We start from the raw sequence: 21782 nt of genomic DNA on the forward strand, positions 1-21782 counted from the left end.
TAAACCTCAGGTTCATTATCTGTAAAACAGAGATAAAAATGGAACCTACTTTTTTTTTTTTTTTTTGGTTCCAGGGATTATACCCAGGGGTGCTTAACCACTGAGCCACATCACCTCTCATTTTTATTTTTTTTTATTCTGATACAGGGTCTCGCTAAGTTGCTGACACTGGCTTCGAATTCATAATCCTCCTGCCTCAGCCTCCCCTCAGCTGCTGGGATTATAGGCCTGTGCCACCATGCCCGGCTAGAACCTACTTCTTATGTAAGAATAATAACGTTTCCCTGGTCAGCACTGGTAGAGAAACCCAGGGTCAGGTAGAGCAGTTGAGGTTAGGTGACCCTATCACTTAGTTTCTGAGAACAGTCCTGGTGGGATTTGCAGCTCTGACCCCATCTCTCAGCCAAATTTGCAATGTCAGGAGGACAAGTCTGGCAAGCTCACTCTGTCCTCAGATTTCTTACCCCGTGGGGATCAAGGAGGAGGAGCCCAAGCTTTGGATTATGAAGACATTCTTGCATCTCCCTGTGTAAAATGATAATGCCAAAGATCCTGGCAGCAGGCAAGGGACTACGGACCCCATCCAAGGCTCCTTGTCCCCACATGAAGACTAGGTGTCTGCTGATATTAGACCCTGGGGACTGTCTTAAAAGTCCTTGAATCTTTATTGTGATTGCCTTTGCTTAACAGCTATGTTGTACAAGTGAGTATGGTGTGATTTCTGCCTCCTGGGAGTGATTGACTTGAAAAAAAAAGTCTTAATACACTGTGCTTTTTTTTTTTTTTTTTTAAAGAACAATTTTAGGTTCACAGCAAAACTGAGTGGCAAGTACAGAGATAGCCCATATCCCTCCTCACCCACTTATAGCCTCCCCCACCATCAACCTCCTGCATCAGAGTGGTATATTTGTCATCATCAACCCACACTGGCATATCCTATCACCCCAAGTCCATGCTTCACATTATTGTTCACACTTGGTTATATACATTTCTTGAGAGTTGTGATTTTTTACACCAGCAAATGTCCCCGGGGAAAGCACATCCACATGATTTGAGGCAAAGCTAGCAATGCTAATCTATTTTCAAATGAATGTGTTCTTTGGAGAAGTGTGTTTAAGATTGGGTACACATATAAAAGAAAGAAGTTGAGTCTTGGAGGGAGGAAAGAAAGAGAGAGAAAAGAAAGGACCATCCACTCACCCAGGCAACTCCACCCCCAGTCTCTGAAGTCTTTAAAGGTGAAAGTTAGTGATAGTTTCTGCATAAAATGTCCAGATTCTTCTTCTGTTCCCTAAATCTGCTTCTACCACCTGTGTATCTGTCTCTGGGCCTTCCTCTTCCTGGAGAGATGGGATGCTACCTTTGAATCTTTTCCTTATAGCTTTTCTCCTGCATGTCTTCCAGGGATTCCCCCCCACGCAAACTGCAATAGAGGGAAAATAGAGGACTGGGGCTCTTCTGGAGAAACTGGTTTTTTTTTTTTTTTTTTTTTTTTTGTTGTTGTTGTTGTTTTGTTTTTCTCTAGCAACTAAGATACATTATTTTAATTGCTGTTGTAAAGTTCTTGTAAGGAATTCTAAGTCACCCTCCTACTTTGACAGATGAAGCCTTCTGGGAAGTTGGCAGTCCTGAGAGCCCAGGGCAATGCTGAAATGCCCTTCCAAACAAGGACCCAAACAGCTGAAGGGCTCCAGTTACCCAAGAGGTGAGTGACATGGACACTTCTTTGGCCAGTTGGAGAAGGGGAAGGAGTGGGGTGAGGGAGGTGGAGAAGGGAAGGACAGAGGAGAAAGGACAGGATGGAGACGTGACAGGAGGGTTGAGGAGTGATGAGCCAGCAGCCTGGTGACAGGGAGTAGAACTGTCTCTGACCATACCCTGCTGTACTCTGGGGAGACAGGGTGGCTCCCTACTTTGAACCTCAGAGTGATATACCCACCAAAATTTGCCCACCTCTGATGAAAAGTAACTGTTGTCAATGAAGATAGCCACTTGTGTACTATAAGTGGAGTTTGTCCTACATTTTTGATTTGGGACTTAAGTATTATTAAGTTTATGAATTAAAAAAAAAAATTCATGCCCATTGTTTTTATTTTATCTTGTTTTTGCTCATCTGAAATTTGCATATTTTTCTAAAATGACTATGGATTGACTTGGCAATAACAAAAATAAATAATTTTGATCACAAAAAAATGAATCAGCTTAAAAAATTGTGAAAACAATTTTTAAAATATTTATAGAGTATATTATAGAAGACCAAATACCTAATTGTTAACCTTGGATAATTTAAAGGGTTGGGGATGGAATTAGAAAGACAGACAGACAGAAGATTATCAACTTTTTAAACTATCTCTTTATTGCTTGACTTGTTAAAATGATTGTTTATTATTTTTGTCATTCTTAAAGTAAATTTAAGAAACAATCAAAAAGTAAATCATCATCTTCTACCATTTGTTTTTTAAAAGCAAAGCTACTTCATTAAGTGAAACGCTTTTTAAAATTTATTTTTTAAATACACGACAACAGTGGAATGCATTACCATCCTTATTACACATACAACACAATTTTTCGTATCTCTGTATAAAGTATGTTCACACCAAATTATGCCATTATACATGTACTCTTTTTTTTGCATTACAACTCTTTTTTTATATTTTTTTTAGTTGTATTTGGACACAATACCTTTATTTCATTTATTTATTTTTACGTGGTGCTGAGGATCGAACCCAGGGTCTTGCACGTACGAGGAAAGTGCTCTACTGCTGAGCCACAACCCCAGCCCCATTACAACTCTTAATGCACATATATACCATAATTTTTCATATCTCTGTTTGTATATAAGGCATGTTGACACCAAATTCAAATAAGTGAAACACTTTTAACTCACTATTTTTTAACTGTATACATTTTTTAAGTTGAAGTTTATTTCTTCAGCAGATCTTCTCTGCCAATTTTATGTGTGTCACCTTATATGACAGAAGGTGACTTTGGGGTTTGTTCCCCAGAATGAAAAACATAGGCCTTTCTGTCACAAATGACTATTTCCACCCAATAAATTTATAAACACACATCTTATGTAGAACTTTAATAGCTTAAATAATTTGTTTGTCAACTATGAATTCTTAAGCTGACAGAAAAGTTTTGGAAAACAATTTTTTTAAATTTTGAGACAGAGTCTCATTAAGTTGCCTTGAACTTATGTGATCCTCCAGCCTCAGTTCCCAAGTCACTAGGATTATGAGCATGTGCTACCATGCCCAGTCTAGAGAATAATTTAATAAATATCCATTACCATCTAAGTTTAACAGTCATTTTGTTTTCATAGTTCCTTCAGCTGTTTAAAAATTATTGCAAATAATTGCCTTCATCCTAGTGGTAACCGTTATCCTGAAGTTGGTGAGTATCTTCCTGGTCCAGTGTTTTGTGGTTTTCCAATTAACTCTTATCTTTTTTGAGATACACATAGCTCTAATTCCTTTGTTTTCATTGCTGCATAGCATTCCATTATTTAAGACAATTCTAATTTTTCTCTATTGTGAAAGTTGTTGCTGCATTGAACATCCAAATTCATGTCTTTTTGTGCACTTGAATAAGAATCCATCCAAAGGATTTTCCTAGGAGTGGGATTACTGAGTCCACTGGAAAACCTCTTAAAAATAGAATGAAAGAGAAAGAGAGAAATGGACAAAGTCTTAGGTTTTGTCCCAGGATTCCAGGTCATCTCTCTTTACTGGATGATGGGTTCTCCAATTCCTTTCAACACTTTTTTTTTTTAATCCCAAATTTGAAAAATTGGAAACCTCTTCATCAAAACCCTGATTATTAAGATTTGTTGGTCAAAAATCTAAAAACTGACTCATCCTGAAACAGAACTGAAGGGGAGACTGGTGAATAAGTCATTTTTCCCCCTCTCCTTTCAGAATATCACACATCAACTCAGAACATATTAAACAAGATGGCAAGATTAATGAGCTTATTCAAAAAAGAAAATAAGTCTTGGTAAGTAGAATGATAAATTAAAAATCCTGAATCTTTATGAACCCAAAAGGCTCAAAGATGGCATCTAATCTAAGCTGCATCTCTGGGATATTACTTTATGAGCTTGCTGTCATCATATTTTTTCTTCCTTCTAAATCAATTTCAGCATGTCTGCATCAGCAGACTTCAGATGATGTATAGGCAACTTCATTTTAATCGTTTGTTGCTACAGGGTGACCCGTGGCCTTTCCAAAAGAGGTAAAATAAATCTTCCCATTGTTAACTCCTCCTACCTCATCATCAACCCATATTCATTTGAATGCCACCAAGGACTGACAGACTCCAGGAGGGTCAGTTGCTGTCCAGTACCTGTGGTCACCTATAGTTTCTTCAGCCCCTTCTGTGGGGAACTCCTGGTAAAAGTCTACAACCTGCCTAGACTTTCCAAGGCTTCCCAGTGCTCCCAATACTGCAGTCCCCTACCCCCGTGTCCCAAAATGTTATTTATGCGTAAGCTGTGACATGCAACCAAATTAAGATGGCCTCCTGCTCAGTCCATTGCATTTTAATAGTTATTAATTTTACAGTGTGTTTTGCAGCTTTTACTGCCAGCGATATTGCTTAAATACTATTAAGTTAAAAAAAATCATTCTTTTAAAAAATTAGTATGTAGAGGTGCATATGGCTATGGTAAATACAACAATCAAAGACAATAACTAGATTCAGGAGAAATTGCCTAAAACAAATTGTGGTCTGCCTTAGAGTGCTATAAATCCCTGAATTTATGTGAGCGTTACACATAGGAAATGTCACTTGAGGCACATTCTTTCTGCTCTCAGTTCACCTACCTAGAAAGCCCAATGGTTAAACCAGATCAAGGATTTTCAGCCCTGTTTTCATTTTTGAATCACCAAGACAGGCGTAAAAAATAATGATACCTGGGATCTTCTCTCACTAAACTAATTCTAAAGTTATAAGATAATTGATCTTCTGATTTCATGAATAGACTATAAATACAGAGTAAATACAGATCCTGTAATGATGGAGGAGGCTCCTTGTTCTTTTTAGAAGCAACTGTGATTTTCACCCACTTTCCAGTCCCGAGTCAACACAGGCCTGGAAGCTCCCTCCGCTGTGTTTGGGTTGTACCAGTTCCTACCACAGTGCTTGATATACAGTAGATGCTCAATGAATACTGGATGAAAGGATGACAGAGTGAAGTTCCACAACCTGGTTTTAAGCAGGGCATCTAGGATTAATCAAGTTGTCAGAAATTGGGCCATAGTAGAACTCTTCAGGGTCCAAGAAGTAGAGCCAATCTATTCCAGAGTATTCTCTCCCTGGTAAATTAGACCTGAGTATCATTTGGTGCATTACTCAGCTTTCTGTTACTGTAACGAATACCCAAGATAATCACCTTATTTAGGCTCACAGTTTTGGAGCTTTTAATCTGTGGTAGGGAAGGTCCATTGCTTTAGGCCTCTGGCAGTGGGGAGGGGGCAGCATGTCATGGTGGGAGTGTATGGCAAAGCAAAACTGCTCACCTCCTGGCCAAGATGGGAAAGAGAGTAGAAGAAGAAGGTATAGGAGTCCCACTGTCCCCTTCAAGGTCATACCCCCAGTATGGAAGACCTCCCCTTAGGCCTCACCGCATAAAGCTTCCACTGCCTCCTAACAGCAGCACAGGCTGGAGAAGAGCCTTGGGCGGTCATTTCACATCCAAACCTAGCACTCTTTGAGCATAGGACAAATGTTGGATGTTCTTATGTTCTATTTCCATCCAACTCTGAAGGCTTGACTTCCTTTAAGACCATTTTTATGTAAAGGGTCAGGGTCATTCATCCAGAATGCCTGTTAGGCCTCCTGGCAACACACTGATAGATTTTCATTTTCCAACATTCCCTTTCCAAATATTCATGCGACCACCACCCTGTCGTTTACTCTCCTGGTTACTACAACAAACGGTTTCCTAAGTGTTAGATTGTTTTGCTGCTTGCTAATGACATACCAGGGAGAAGCACATTAATCTCCTCAGTAAGGTCACTCCAAATCACTCTGCAAGATGGGTTACTTCTGGAAAGCTGTGCCCTAGACAGCTAATCCCATCTTTCTTACAGGCTTGACTTACGGAGATGGCATCTGCTGACCTTATGTTTTTGAGAGCCATCTTATTTTGAGGACTGCTGTGTTCTGCTCACCATCTACAATTACTATGACTAAAAATACTTTGGAGGGTAGAGAGTCTTCAAGGGGACTTTGAGACCTGGACTGTGTTCCTCCTATTTTGATGTCATATTTCAAAGTAATGGCCCTGTTTCTGTGTTAAACTGCTGATTACCTGCCAGACCGACATTGTACTTCACATTTGATTGGAAGTCAGTCTTTATGCTGAACCTTGTGATTATGTTGCCCTTTTCCCAAAAATGTGGCCAATAGTGATTTTCCTGATAGCACCATCACCTCTTAGCCACATTCTCTGTGCATCATGCCGAGGCTACATTTTCCCCGTGGAAATGTAAGCCTCTATCCCTGTGTGATAGGCATAATCCCATTAAATGACATCTCTGTCTCCCATCCCCAATAGTATAAATTAGAGTGTCCACACAAACCTAGAATCAGAGCACGGAGATCATTATGCTAAATGAAATAAGACAGGCACAGAAAGACAATTACTGCATGATTGCACTTACATGTGGAATCTAAAAATGTTGCTCTCACAGGAGCTGAGAATACAATGGTGGTTACCAGAGGCTGAGGAGAGCAGTGGGAAGGGAAGAAGGGGAAAAAGTTGATCCATGGGTACTAAGTCACAGACAAGAGCAAGACATTCTGGTGTGCTATTTCATAGTAGAATGATCCTAGATAATGATTCTGTACTCAAAAAGCTACAAGAAAGGTTGTGAATGATCTTACCATGCAAAATGATAGATGACTGAGAAGATAAACATGTTTAACCTGATTTAAACATCACTAATGTACACATATATTGAAACATCATGTGGTACCCCACTAATATGTGTGATTTTTGTTTTTATGTATCACTTAAATAAAAATAAATAAAACCCTAGGATCAGAGAAACAGAAATATATTTGTGTTACCTAGGAGATGGTGGTTGTCTAGCGCAGAAGGAAGTATGAGACATGCAGTGGCATGTCCCAATGGGACAGTGTGTGTTTCTGTGTCTTTTTAGGCCATGGACACCATGAGTTGCATGAGTGTCATTCAGAGTCACCCACATGTTGATAGGTGGCCAGTTCCCGATTTCAGGTATGAATTTGTCAAGGCAACATTTCCTAGAATGCTTAAATTCAAGGAAGTGTTTCTATCATTTAAAAAATCCAGAGTAACTCTCAGTATATGCTTTTATATTAATATTCCTTAAAATTAATTTATAGTTTTCCTCCTACAATTTTAGTCTAATTGGACTGTAGGGAAGAGTGTGTGTGTGTATGTGTGTGTGTGTGTGTATGTGTGTGTGTGCACGTGAATAGAACATTATTTATGGAAGAAGATACAATAAACTAAAGAAGAGTAGCTATGTAGGGAGTGAGGCTGATGAAAGAGACTTTATTTTCAGTTCCAAGCCTTTTGTGCTGTCAGACTTGCTTCTTCATCCATGAAATAAGAGATCATATCAGAATGGTCACATGATCCCCTGAGTCCCTTCTCTGAGAATCTATGATTCTACTGAATTGGGGGTATGCTTTGTACTTTCTTTCTCTAATCTCTTTACTTTACTGAATTTAACTCTGTTGATTATATAGAAACACCTCATTTTTCCAGCCTGGCTTGAGAATGAAATTTTCTAAACTGTGAATTCTCTAGGTAAATGAATCTAATCTCTGTTGAGGTTTGGAGTAATTTCTAATGGAATATTTTTAAATTGTATTACATGCCTTCCTGTCCTCTTGTTTAGAGCTTTATTGAGCTATATTTTACACACCATAATGTTCACCTATTAAAAATTCAGTAATCTTTAGTATATTCACAGAAACATGCAACCATCATTTGCTATCTAATTCTGGAACATTTTGATACCTCTATAACAAACTCCATGCTAATGAAGCAGTCACCCCCCGTTATCCACTTCCCCCACCTTCTGGCACCCACTCAATTTTTCTTTATCTGTGGATTTGCCTACTGTAGATATTTTTCATAAGTGGAGTCATATAACATGTTTTTTTTTTGTTGTTGTTGCTGTTGCTCTTATTGTTTCTTCTATTCTCTTAAGCAGAGTACAATCTGTGTACTTACCTTTTCTTGATGATTTAGGCACATGATTGATAGTATACCATGCTCACGATGATCTCAAGAAGTATTTAGACTCAGTGCCATTTGCCTCTAGGTTCTATGGCCCATTTGCTGTATGTGACTTTGTCAGGGCTTTTTTGCTGGGGCCATCAGGTGACTTCTTGAATACCTTCTCTTGTGAAACTTAACTCTTATTTTAGTCAACATGTCCTATCTGGTCTCTCTACTTTGCATACTGGGCCCATTAGTACATAAATTAGATGAGGCCTGTGGTCTCGTGCCTTTTCTGGACCCAGGCTCATAATGTAACTCCATTGTGAACTTTTTTGGTTTCTCTCTTTTTTTATTTCCTCATTATTATTATTTATTTCATTATAGCTGAACATATTGATGGGGTTTGTTGTTGCATACTCATACATGCACACAGTATAACAATGTAATTTGGACAATGTCACTCCCCAGCATTTACCCTCCTTCCTCCGTACCTCCCACCTCTTGGTTGTCCCTTTCCTCTAGTGATCTCCCTTTGATTTTTAGGACATCCACCCCCACCTTTGTTTTCCTTTTGCCTCTTTATATTCTGCAAATGAGAGAAAACATATGACACTTAAGCTTCTGAGTTTGACTTATTTCACTTAACATGATGGTCTCTGGTTCCACCTATTTTTCTGCAAGATCCATAATTTTCTTTTTCTTTATGGCCAAATAAAACTCCATTGTGTGTAGGTACCACATTTTCTTTATCCATGCATTCATTGATGGACATTTGGTGTCTTATTTTTTTATCTTGGAGTGGTTAAATAGGCCAAAATATTCCCTTCTTTTATTGCTATCTTGAGCATCTTGTATCATTCAGTCAGCTAAATTCCATCTTAGCAATAAATCCCCCACAAGGATTTGATGATCTCTCTGGTTTAAGCAGTGTTAAAACCTTTGATTCCTTGTATCCTTCCTCTCTCTTTTCTTAAAATAGTCTGTAGCCCTCATGTGAAAGACCCTATCAGCTTTCCTTTCTGTAAAATTGCATAAGCATACAGGAACAGTTTTCCTTATTACCTTGAAAAGCACAGATAATCAAAACAGTCTTAAGTGAATACCTCAAGACAGGGTGGTATGTAGGCAGCCCCTAAGTCCATGGTGCATGTGGCTGCCAAGTCCAAGAACATTTGAATGTCTGACAGGGAGAGATGATATGTGACATCTATACTGTTGTGGAAAGTAAAATCTCCGTGAGTATTTTCTTTACCCCTTGGTAGGGAATGGAGTTAAGGGGGAAGAGTCTAATTTGGGGCAGCATCAGAGTTCTAAGTTCTTGTCACAGTTATAGGGGCTCTTCAAAGTTTGAGTGAGATTGGCAGGGAGGGCGTTATCACCATTCTGAATTTGGCTAAGGGAAGGTGGTAGGGTCCAGCCTAGAGTATGCTGTGGGAATTTGAGATTTGGAGTCTTTTTCATTTTATGCTTGTTGTCAGGAGAAGCCCGAAAGTATAGACACCTTGCTGCAGCTCTGAGTAATTCTTACTCTGGAGAAATCAAGAAAGTTGTCTGACAGACATCAACCCTTTATGGGGCCTGTTTTGGGCCAGGGAAGGGATGGCAAGTAGAACAGTGCCTGGTACATAGTAGGTGCTCATATATTGCTGAATACAAAATCTCTGATGTCAAGTCTGAGCAGTTGGTAGAGATGCTGAGAAGGACTCTCAGGTAGGCTTAGTGGGAAATGATGTCATTTAGGACTCATGTGCCTCTTTAGAAAATGAGTAATTGGAGAGGAATATAGTTAGTTACACAGGGAACCTGTTGTGGGACATCAGAATAGAACCTGAGCTTAATGATTATGAAGTGGGCTTAGATTGGAGAAGGACAGTGGAAAAGAGTTTGGATGCATTTGCCTCTACATAGCCTGACACCTGGGGGTTCTGTTGAACTGATACCTAGGTAGACTAGCAGGCAGGACACTCCAGGTTACAGCCGAGGTGTGTAGTATTGAAGCTGCCTCCACCATGGCAACTCCGCTGGATGGACCTACATTTATCCAACCATGATGTCATCCCCTTCTTAAGTGGCCCAGCACTGCCCTCTTGTGGCAGTTTCCATCAAATACAACTTGATTTAAAAAGGATTGGAAGCTTTTGATTTAGTGCTTACTAGCAGATACCATTAGCCCTGGGGCTTCAGGCTGAGTTTATTAACCCACATGAACCCAGTCCTACTGTGATGTGAGTATAACTAGCAGGCCAGGCCAGAGTACTTCATATCTATCTGGCTTCAGCAACTGTCTGAGATAATTGAGTTAGCTTTGGGAACTACCATTACTATCCAACAATACCATACCAGGCTCTTTGTGTCATACAAGTAATCCGTTGAGGTAGGTACAGTAACTATTCACATGTTACATATGAGGAAACTGAAGCTCAGAGAGGATGTCTCACTCTGAAAACATGACATTCAGTTCTGGGTGTTGGTAACCTGTTAAGGATGGTATCTCCCCACCCTTCCCTGCCCCAGAGACTGGAAGTGAGAGGAGAATGGACTAGGCAGGGGCATTTCTATTTTATGTCTTATAAATGCATTTTTATGAAAATACTTCTATAATTTAAAAAAATAGATAAAATTCTTAGAACCTGAGCTTAATGATGATGGAAGGATGTTGCCACTGTAACCCACCCATAAGAGGATAGCCAGGAAGCGGGGGCAAGACTCAGGAACAGGGAGCAGTTGGTAGAGATGAACGTAATTTCTTAGGAATATGGCGACTCTCTGATGACCCTTGAAGAGACAAGAGGGTAATTTTATTTCCCATGTATCTCCAGTGTCCAGAGCCAAGTTCAGTGGCATATGAAAGCATCTTTTTGGCCACTAGTGAATATAGTGGACCTGTGGAGGTGGGACATCCTGGGAAGGGCTTGAGCTGGGGGGTCACTGGCAGGTTTATACAGGAGAATCTGGAGTGGGTAAAAGACTGAGTTCTCAAGCCTAAAAGCCTCTGATGTTTGGTTGTCCCTCAGTCTGCTGTCCTACCACAGGCAGCAGCGCCCACACATGCCTGTAGGTAACAGCCTTTGCTCAGGAGAACTCAGGTCTGTTTGGGGTACACTGGCTCCCACTGGTTGGGAACTGTTTCCATTTGAAAGTTTGGAGATGTCACCAACTACTGATGCCTGGGGACTGCCTGCTAGAGATTCGGATTTAATTGATTTGGGGTGTGTCCTGGGTATTGAGATTTTTTTTTTTTTCTTTTTGAGACACGATAGGGTAGTGTCTTCTTCTGTTGCCCAGGCTGGTCTCAAACTCCTGAGTTCAAGTGATCCTTCTGCCTCCACTTTCCTGGTAGCTAGGACCATAGGTGTGAGCCAGAATATGGGCTATGGGCATCACTGAAATTTTTAAAAGCTCCTCAGGTTGTTTCTGAGCCTGTGTTGGGAGTAAGGGCATGCTTATGGGTTCAGTGGGCAGCTTGTTTTGATTCTTTTTCTTTCACTTTACTTTGTAGAGGGAGCCTGGGCCCATATAAAGAAAGTAGGACCAGAAGCTAGGGGTGTAGCTCAATAGTAGTGTGTTTCCCTAGTGTGCACGAGGCCCTGTGTTCTATCCTCAGCACTGCAAAAAAAAAAAAAGGAAAGAAAGTAGGACCATCAAAAGAGGTGCCACAGAGAGCTACAGAGGAGCACTAGTTTATTACTGGAAAGAAAGCTAAAAGGTCCCTCTCAAAGCAAGAAGAAGAGACGATACAGGTGCTTAAACACAGCATGTGAAGGAGTGATAGGCATTATATCCCCTTTGTGAGGTGAATTAAATCCATCCGGGCAGGGGAATGCCCTAGAAGGCAAGATGATATGCTGGGTTTAGGGGATGGAGACCTTTCTCTCACATTAGCAGGGTCTTCATCATGTGACCCATGGTAGCACTCTGGGACCCAGGACTATTCAGGGATATTGGCTGGAAGAAGTGGATTCATAGGGAGGATGAGTGGCCTCCTGAAGTGACTTGGGTACCTGCCAGTGAGAGCAAACTGATCCTGCCCAAAGCTTCTGTCCCCAGAAACAGTTTCTGCCCTAAAAGTTGCCCCAGCTCAGTGTCTCAACCTCAAAAAATAAAAGAACCATCCAACAGCATCAAGAACAGCCATCACCATAATGCTTGTTGACACTGGGGCACAAATCACACTACTGTGGCTCAACTCCAAATGAGGGGGAGGCAAGTAGCTCCCCACCCCCACAGTGTAAAAGCTAAGAGGGTGATCCAGAAAACTCAGATGAATCATAATGTATTGCAAATTTAAAAAAAAAATCAAATTTAAGAAACTGTAGAGAGCTCAGTGACTTGTCTAGCATGTGTGAAATCCTGGGTTCTATACCCAGTATCCTTCCCAAAATATATATATATGCATATGTATATTTATGTTTACTACAACATGCTTATGTTTATTATATGTGTATATGGATATGCATCTAATAAACAAATACATAATAAATAATAAATAAAAATAATAAAATCAAACTTAATGCAAAAAAATCCATTAAGAACAAAATTTTAAATTAGAGTTGGTGCTACCAACTTTCTTTTTCTTTGACTCCAATATGGCACAGCACCATTCTGAACTTCTCTAACAGAAGTAGACAAAGAATTTAGGGGAGCGTTCTGCTCTTCACCCACACTGCCAGAGCCATAGTCAGCTCTGTCACATAAGGATCTTTTTTTAATTTTACTTTTTGTTCTTTTTAGTAGTACATGACAATAGAGTATAATTTGACTTATTTATACAAACATGGAGTTCATCTCATTCTAATTAGAATCCCAGTCTTGTGAGTGTACGTAATGTAGATTCACTGGGGACTGTGATGCTGGCAGAGCAGCAGTGCCACCTAGTGGGGGTCTCTGATGTCAGGGAATGAAAGATGTCAGGCCGAGCAACAGAGCCTTCTAGAAGAGAGCGTGGAAGGCACCACTTGGGAGCTTGCACTGATGGTGGTTGAAATGGGACAGCTGGGAGACCGTGTAAACAAAGGGGGCAGGAAGTAGGAAAGTGAGCGCACTGGGTCTCCCAGGGCAAGCACTAGTTCTGTGGTCCTAGTGAAGCCACAATTAGGCAGGCAATATAGATAGGTAAATCGAGTCAGGTCAATCAAGGAGGCCAATTTTGAGTGAGTCCCTGGAAGTTGGAGACTGCCCCCTGAGGGATTAAAATGTTAATTCCTTCAGAGCCCTAATCAAGAACCTCCCCCTGCTCCAACCTGTTGCTAAGGTAACCTGTTGCAGGAATTGCTCCTCCCTATGTTGTTAATTAATGTGTCCTGAGCTGCTCTATCCTGCCTCTCCCCCTTCAGCCTGTTTCTCACCTTTTGGCCATCCCACGGAGCATTTCCTAGGTCTAGTCAAATTCCTAGTCCCATAAGCAGGAAGGAGAAAGATAAGGGAAGAGGACAGGAGAATAAAGGAAGCCTAGGACGTATAAAAAGGGCAGAACTCCTGGCTTCTTGGGATACCAGGATACCAGCTATGGCCCCCTTCTCCCTCTCAGGAGAAGGTTTTTTTTGTGTGTGTTACCCCTGTTAAAATAAACCCTGCTTCATAAGCTTGCCTTGGTGTGCTTCTCTAACGCTCAAACTTCAACATGTGAGGAAGCAGAACTCATCATTAGCACAGCAACAGATGAAGTGACCTTGAAGTGGTCACTCACCTTCTACATGACCCTACCCTTCAAATTCCGGTGTCCAAGTTTCAGTTCTGGGGACAAGAGTGAGAAAATCAGTTTCTGAGAGTAACAAAGCATACTCCCATGGGGAATTCATGTAGCTTTTCAAGCAGCAATCCAAAGAGCAGCATCTCCCACCACTCCAAACAGAGGGAGGGGAAAGAGGAAAGGATTTCTCTGTGTGGATGACCACACACTATATCCATTCCCATGTGGTGACTTTCTTGAAACTTTTACAACAAATTCCATTGTGCCCAAAACTTGGCATTTAAATAGTTATACACATAGTTAATTCATAGAATCTTACACACTTAGGGTGAGTGCATAGGATTTTGCCAGTGCCTGAGAGATCAATAAAACAAACAAACAAACAAACAAAAATGAATCAATAGAGAGTTTCACTCTTGAAAATAAAATTTTGAGAAACACTCCAGGGCATGGTTCTCAAAATGTGTTCCCTGGACCAGCAGCAGCATGTCACCAAGCCCCACCCATACCGAAGAATCAGAGACTAGAGGGTAGGGAATCAATGGTGTGGCTGTCCATTAGCAAGCCCTCCAGAGGACTCTGAAGCATGCTAACAGACAAGAGTGCTATGCTTCTCTAATTCTATTGTGCTGCCAATCACCAGAAACTCTTGCTAAGTCCAGCAAGAGCTAGAATTAGATTCTGATTCAGTAGCCCAGGAGAGCCTGAGGTTTGGCATTTCTAACAAATCCCCAGGTGGATGCAATACTATTGGTCTTTAGGCTTCTTTGTGCAGCACAGATCTGGGCCTGTGTTTCCCAGATCCACTTTATGATAAAGTCATCTGGGGTTCTTGTTAACTGTGCAAGTTACCATGTCTCTGCCTTGGAAGTTCCCACCTAGTAGATCTGGCTTGGGACCTAGGAATCTGCTTTTTAAAACAACTCTTCTAAGAGTTTATCTTTAAGCAGATTGTTAAAATTGCCAGGGAGTCTTTAAAATGCAGATTCCCAGTCTTTAATCCAGTCAGTCTCTGAGGGTAGAACCTTAAATTTTGTATTTTTAAAAATATCAGTGCCCAGCTCAGTCTAGGAATCCTTGTGATAATGCAGACCTTTCCTTTTTTAGGTAAGAAACTCAAAAACCTAGAGAGTGAGCTGTTCAGGATTATGAAAGAAACGAGGTAAAGTTAAGACTGAAACCCAGATTTTCTTTCTCCTAATCCAGTGTTTTTTCACTATTTAAGATGTGTGTGTGTGTGTGTGTGTGTGTGTGTGTGTGTGTGTTATTTTGGAAATGCAAGGTATTGGGGTAGGAACTAGGTTATCAAGGTAAGACAATAAGTCACAACTGATACTCAGGAAGAGCAGAGGTAATTTAGAAAGTACATAAAGATTGGAGCATGACCCCTATGGGTGGTGAGGACCAAGAGAACCTGAAGTGGCCAAGATTTCAACAAGTAGAAGCAACCTGATGGGTAACAAAAGAGAGCCATGCTGGCAGGTATGTGTGGGATCAGTCTAAGAAGAATGTACTCAACTGATAGGCTGAGGGGCCCCTGATAGTGTCTGGTCAGAGGAGTGTCAGGTCAGAATCATGTTTCACATAGGCCTAAGGAGAATTCACTTGTGTCAATTAATTTGGACTCAGTGGTGACATCATTCTCCTTGAACTCAGTACAGAGGGTGCCCAACTTATGATTGTTAGGTCAGCAGGCCTCCCTTCACTCTCTGGTTTCATGGTGGCTGTGGGGACTTTCCACCTGGCTGAGGCAACCCAAAATGGCCAACTGGAAGCTGACATGGCAATCGACCCCAACCACCATGGGTTCCTGCTGGCTGAAGCAATCGCCCTGTGAACTCAGTCAGCCCTGACTACCCCACAACAGACATGATCCTCCTAAACGCCACTCTGCCGACCTGCTGTCGTAGCTGCAGTTTAGATGGCCTAGTCCCTCTTCCCTACAGTTTCCATTATTAGTATTGTTCTTGCCTTTCCCGCCAGTGACTTCCCTGGCCCTCACCCTTTCGCAGACCCCTGAACCTCCGGGGGAGTGTCCCCCAATAAACCTTCTTTTGGTGCCTCATTCTTGCTCTGTGATTCCTGATCTCACGCGGTCCTTTCTGCTTTACAATGATGGTTCCATTTATAGTGGTGGGAAAGCAATATGAATTCAGCAGATATTGTATTTTGAATTTTGAATTTGTACCTTTTTCCCAACAGTTATAGGCTGCACATCCTCTGCTGTTACTGCACGGTGGCGCAATCCGGGGCTCCCAGTCCGCCCTGTGACCACAGGGAAAACAACCAACATTCCAGTGTGCTGTGTGACTAAGCTAGGATGATTGGTAGGTTAGGTGGATTCAATGCATTTTCCACTGATGTTTTCAACTTCTGATGGGTTTCCTAGGATAGAACTGCATTGTAAGCCAAGGAGCACCTGCCTGCTCTTTGGGACTAAATAGCTTGTGAATCATGTGCACCTGAGATCGCCAGATCTTCATATCACCAGCCTTTAAAATCCAAATCAGATTTCAGAGGAGCCATTAAATGCAGTGAGAGACCTGTCAGAATTGCTTCTTCCTTTCTTTTAGAATAATGATTAGTATTCAAGCGGTCTTTTTATCTCAGGAGCTCAAATGATTTAAACCATAGGACTACTATTAATGTTTTCTTACATAAATGTCAAAGCCACAAAAAAAGCCTATGTTCATCTCTTATCCTGTATTTCAGACAATGAAACTAAGACCATGGATTTCTCGGGATTACAAGACAAGACAGAATTTGAAGGAAGGAGGGGAGGGAACCAGGTCCAGTGACCAGGAGCCCTGCTCAGCACCAGCTGATCAGGCAGCAGAAATGTCTCCAGCTCAGAGTCAGAAATTTGAATCTCAGTTTGGGGAGCTATTCTGGGAATAGAAGAGAAGAGACCTACAGAGGTTGGAGTCTCATTGCTGACAGCACCCAAGCTAGGTTTAGAGACCGCCTAGCAGGCACTGCCCCTCTGAGACCATCTCTAAGGTGGGCACAGAGGAAGTGCGGGGAAGAAACACCCTATTGTAACAGGACTTAGTGAGGTCACAGCTGAAATGCTGATCATCCATCCCTAAGGGAGCGGCTTTATTCTGTGATGTCTATGGAACCTCTCAAAAGATGAGAACGAGTTCCACGGGGCTGTGTCCTCTTGCCAATGGCAGGTCAGTGATGGCCACATCAGATCTAATCAGTGTGTATTTATGGATTGCTCACTACACATAAGACCCTGTTATGATTGGGGTTTACTCTGGGACTGAAAGCAAATCATTTTAAAAGGTGAAAATTCATGGTTTTTTAATCTACTTTTCAACAAGGAATGAGGTATCTGGAGGCTTACAACATTTGCTGTTCCTGGCATGTTGGTAGTTATTATACTAGTGTTCAGAAGAATGTCTGAAACTGCCTGGCAGCTCGAATGCCAGTTCTCCGTGACTGGATGTCCTTTTGCTCCTTCATCAGAATGGTCAGGAGCCCAGAACACTAAATCTTAGGATGGTAGCAAAGGCAGTCAACCTGTCTGCCCCGTTAACTTCTCTCTTCTGTGGGCTTTTTGCATCAGGGTGGGATTGTGAGAGAATATTTCCTTCCCTCCTTACCAGTTCAGAAAGGGATGCATGTCCTAAACCTACCCTCTTCTCCAAAACCTGCAAATTGCCCTGAGCACACCTGTGAGATGAGGCAGGCTTGAATAGCCAAAGCCGGTGGGTCCCTAGGAAACAGAAAACAAGGACAATTGATATTTCTAGCTGAAGACAATTAATTGAAAAGCTGGCTTTTGCCCCTGGGAATGATGCCGGGATGCCCTGTCCGTCAGGTCTTGACACCTGCTGCTCTTGGGACAGAGACCCCAGGCCCCAAAATAGGCACAGCTGCTGTGGATGCTCATCTCACCCAGGGCTGAGACTGGGCCATATTTGGAAATGTGTGTCCCTCCACCCCCATCCCTCTTCTCTGAGCCTTGAGACTTTGAAACATGAACTTCATCCCCTCCCGCTTTTCCTGGTCTAGCTTGAGGATTTCTGCTTCTATTCATGATTTTGGGCACATAGTAAAAAGTTGGTAAATAACAGATTCAGAAAGACCAGTGTAAGGAGACACATGCCTGAAACTTCCGGTAGCAAAACTTGGAGGGATGGTGGCTCTGACCCTGGCCTTAGGCACTGAGGATCTCTTGCCTTCACACTGCAGCGCCTTACCCCCCTGGGCCTCTCTCAGATACCTGATCCTCACTTTAGGGTTATGAGCCTGTGTGAATTGCAAATAGCCATGCCTATCCTTGTTCTTTCAGAAAACCAAAATAATAATAATAATAATAAAAATTCATGGATAGCATTGTTCCCATATTTGTAAAAACAAAAAACCCTCTGGACTTCTGGTTATTATTCTCTCTTTGTTACTGATATGTGGAGGCAGATCGTTGATATAGAAAAAAAAGAGAGAAATTGTTTTCTTCAAGAGCAACACATCTCCCTCCCTTGTATTCTCACTACTAGGAATTTGATTCAAGTATGTGTTGAGCATGCTATATACACAACACTGTGCTCCTTGCTAAAACCATTGACTGTTGCTTTGTTTTTTGACTATAAGACTTTTTTACCCTGTCACCTTCCTCAATTACCCACTACCTCTATGGTTAGTTATTTTTTCTTCTTATTATTTGAGTGCTTATATTCCCTTTACTGTTCTTAAGCTCTGAGGTTCTATTTCACTTGTCTTTGTATCCCTGAGTCACTGGGGAAGCCTATGTGATGATAATGCTCTATTTTTTAATATTTTTAATTTAAGTTTCCTCTTTTCTCCATAAGGTGGTGTCAGGGTTCTCCATGAGGATGACCTAGGCAAACATCACCTGCTCTCCTAATCGCCTCAGGACTCCTGAAGGAAGGCCACATCTCATCGCTATAACATGGAGTAAGCTCTAAAATGCCCAAGAGTAGAAGCTTCTTGTTCCCTGCTGTCATGGAAAGCATGCAACATCTTAGATAAAAATAATCGGAGCCGTCTTCAGTCCTTGGCTCCAGAATGAGAGCCTCCGGAATGAGAGCCTCAGGAATGTCTCGGCATAGCTGAAGGCAACCAGATCACCAAGGCACCTCTGTGCTTCAGCTCTTTTTAGCAGTGGGATTATTGGGAGTGGTGTAAATAGACCTCTGTGCTCTGGGTGGTTGCTCATCCCCCATTCTGAGGCACACTTGCTTTATTAAAACTCTCAGCTGTCGCGATGACCCAGGCATGGAGAAATGAAAAGCTCCCCTCACCAACTGGTGGCAGGCTGCAAACTACAGCCCATTTTCCCTCATAAGGACATGTTACTCCTATTAGAAACTGTGTCCCTCATGTCCTTAAGAGGGGGGACACCTGCCAATAATAAGTTAAGATCTCATCTGTTCCAAATAAGGAAGGAGGCTACCATCCTAGTTGGCAGTCCTTTTATACTTGACAGATCTTTTTTGAATCCTATTCTTATGTATTTCTTGTATAATTAAAGTATTATAAAAAGTAATAAAAATGGAAATCCACTGCTGGGATTTGAGACTAGAGATTCATTACAAGGAATTCAGAAAACCAAAGATTTCTGGATCATATGAAGATTATAGGAAGAAAAATAAAATAAACTCAATACCAGAAAAAAAAGAATAGAAGACTGTGGCAATATATTTTAAAAAGGCAAAAATAATTGCAATGGCCCTTAAAATTTGTAAATGGGGGACCCCTCCCAAAGACATACACTGGAAGAAGACCCTTCATCCTTTTGCCATCCTGTTTTAGAGCTCATGAACAGAAGAGCCAGTGGACATCACAAATAAGCTAAAGGTCACCCATGTTTCCACCAAATGATGGAATGGCCTGTCTGAGGGTAGACTATCTGAGGATGAGGTAGGCCAATTTGGTAGGCAAGAGAAGGGTTATAATGGAATGCCTAAAAGATGTGATCAGAAATCGTAATCAGAAAAGAAGTACTCTTTGGGTCTTATTAGCCCATTTTTGACACTTCTTTGTCCCATGATCCACCTCCTCAAGGTGTTTCTCATATCTGTTAGGCCAGCTGCTCAGATAAATAGTCAGTGCGTTGTAGGATGAATCAGTCTTGGAATCTTAAGACATGCTCAGCTCCGCCATTTTGACCTTCAGCAAGTTGCCCACTGTTTTAGTTTCTTCATCATCTATAATAAGCAGGTGTATTAAGTCAAGTTCATCATCACTGAGTCTTTATATGGATGATAAGAGATAGTGTGTACTGAGTGCATCAGTAAGAGTCAGTAAATTGTGGCTGATTTTATCTTCCTCCTTTCCATTGCCAGATAAGACTCGCCCCACCCGCTTTCTGGCCTCTGTGGCACAGCAGTTCTTTATTTCGAAGGGACTTCCTACTCTCATTTTTCTCTCTTCAATAACAGGGCTTATGGTTTCATAATCATGGATATCTTTTACTATATGGAACGCTGGTAAAATTCATCTTAATAGTAACTCTTAGAAAATGAATTTTTCTCATGTATATCCTTCACAAAATCAAAGCCTAATAGAGGTAGTCATAGGTAACTTCCAGAATCAAACTTCATTTCATCTCCTTTATGAGACATGGCACATTTTCCCATAAGTAGACACTGTCATGTCCCAAAGCCTCAAGAGATTTTCAAGTTTGAGGCCCCATTCTGTATAAAATAAATCAGAAACCTCTTTTATTAATTCTTCACATCTTAAATTCTGTCATATGAGTTGACTTGAAAGATAGTTTGCTTACTTTCCCTTCCCTTCTTATCTGGAAATATTTTAGCATGTGCTTTTAAAAGATAAGGATTGTTTCAGAAAACATAATCACAGTACCACATGCCTTAAAAATGAACAAGAATCTCTTATCACCATCAGATATCCAGTCTGTATTCAGATTTAACAAAATAGAGTACACATATGTGTATCTATGTTTTAACACTTATTTATACAAACCAAGTCCATATAGTGCAATTGATAGATAAGCCCATTACATCTCTTTTATTCTATAGTTCCCCCTTTCGTTTCTATTATTTTTGATTTGCAATTTATTTATTGAAAGAATTAGATGGGGGAAAAAAGAAAGAACTAGGTGATTTGTTCCATCGATTTCCCTATTTCTTGGATTTTATTGATTGCACCTAATGTCTCTATCCCCTGTATTGCTTCTAAATTGGTAACAGTCACATCCCTAGGCTTGATCAGATCCAGGGAAGCTGTTGGGCAGGCATTCTTTGTAGGTAACAGTGTGTACCTCCGTCAGGGGACATATTATGTCTAGCTGCCTATTTTCTAATGATTCTAGTAGTCATAATTCATTAAGGGTTTCTATTTCTTATCAGAGTGGTGAAATTCCAATTCATTTCCTCTTTTCTTAATAATTGGGATATCTTTGCAGTGAGAAACTTTGTTTGCTCTCTCTGATGCCAGCTTTCCAAGGAAAGCAATCCATAGCGGTCTCCATAAATTCTGAATGACTGAATGACTGTAGCCCTTTTGGCCAGGTCTGAGGCCTGGGCATGGATCAGACTTGTTCACATTGCTGTAATTTCCTCTCAGGAACAGATACCACCAGAAGGACATCTCACTTTTCTGTCATAGTGTTGCTGTGAAGTATTGAAAATAAGTCAAAGTGACAGTGATTTGGCCTCAGAAACAAAAAGCTTTGAAATCACTGACAGGCAAAATAGGACATCCATAGCAGCCCCCTTTCTATCCTAATGGCAAATTCCAGAAGCTGCTTAACTTGGTATTGAGCACTGAAGAGAACTCCCCATGGACTTTAATTCCCACCTGATTCAAACTACTTTAATTCCCACCTGAGTCAAGCTGGGTCATCTCCTAATCTTCTAGAATCAGATAAAT

At 41.1% G+C, this 21782-nt stretch overlaps 1 long non-coding RNA gene across 1 annotated transcript; it reads left to right on the forward strand.

Moving 5' to 3' along the window:
- Positions 1-1493: 1493 nt before the first annotated feature.
- On the forward strand, positions 1494-19447 carry LOC120884197 (uncharacterized). Its single transcript, XR_005726495.2, has 5 exons — positions 1494-1705; positions 3921-3999; positions 15021-15075; positions 16116-16240; positions 18734-19447. It is a non-coding gene; the product is annotated as an uncharacterized LOC120884197 (long non-coding RNA).
- The last annotated feature ends 2335 nt before the right edge of the window (positions 19448-21782 follow it).

The sequence above is a fragment of the Ictidomys tridecemlineatus genome, chromosome 3, assembly GCF_052094955.1.
Source record: "Ictidomys tridecemlineatus isolate mIctTri1 chromosome 3, mIctTri1.hap1, whole genome shotgun sequence".
In the NCBI taxonomy this organism is placed as follows: domain Eukaryota; kingdom Metazoa; phylum Chordata; class Mammalia; order Rodentia; family Sciuridae; genus Ictidomys; species Ictidomys tridecemlineatus.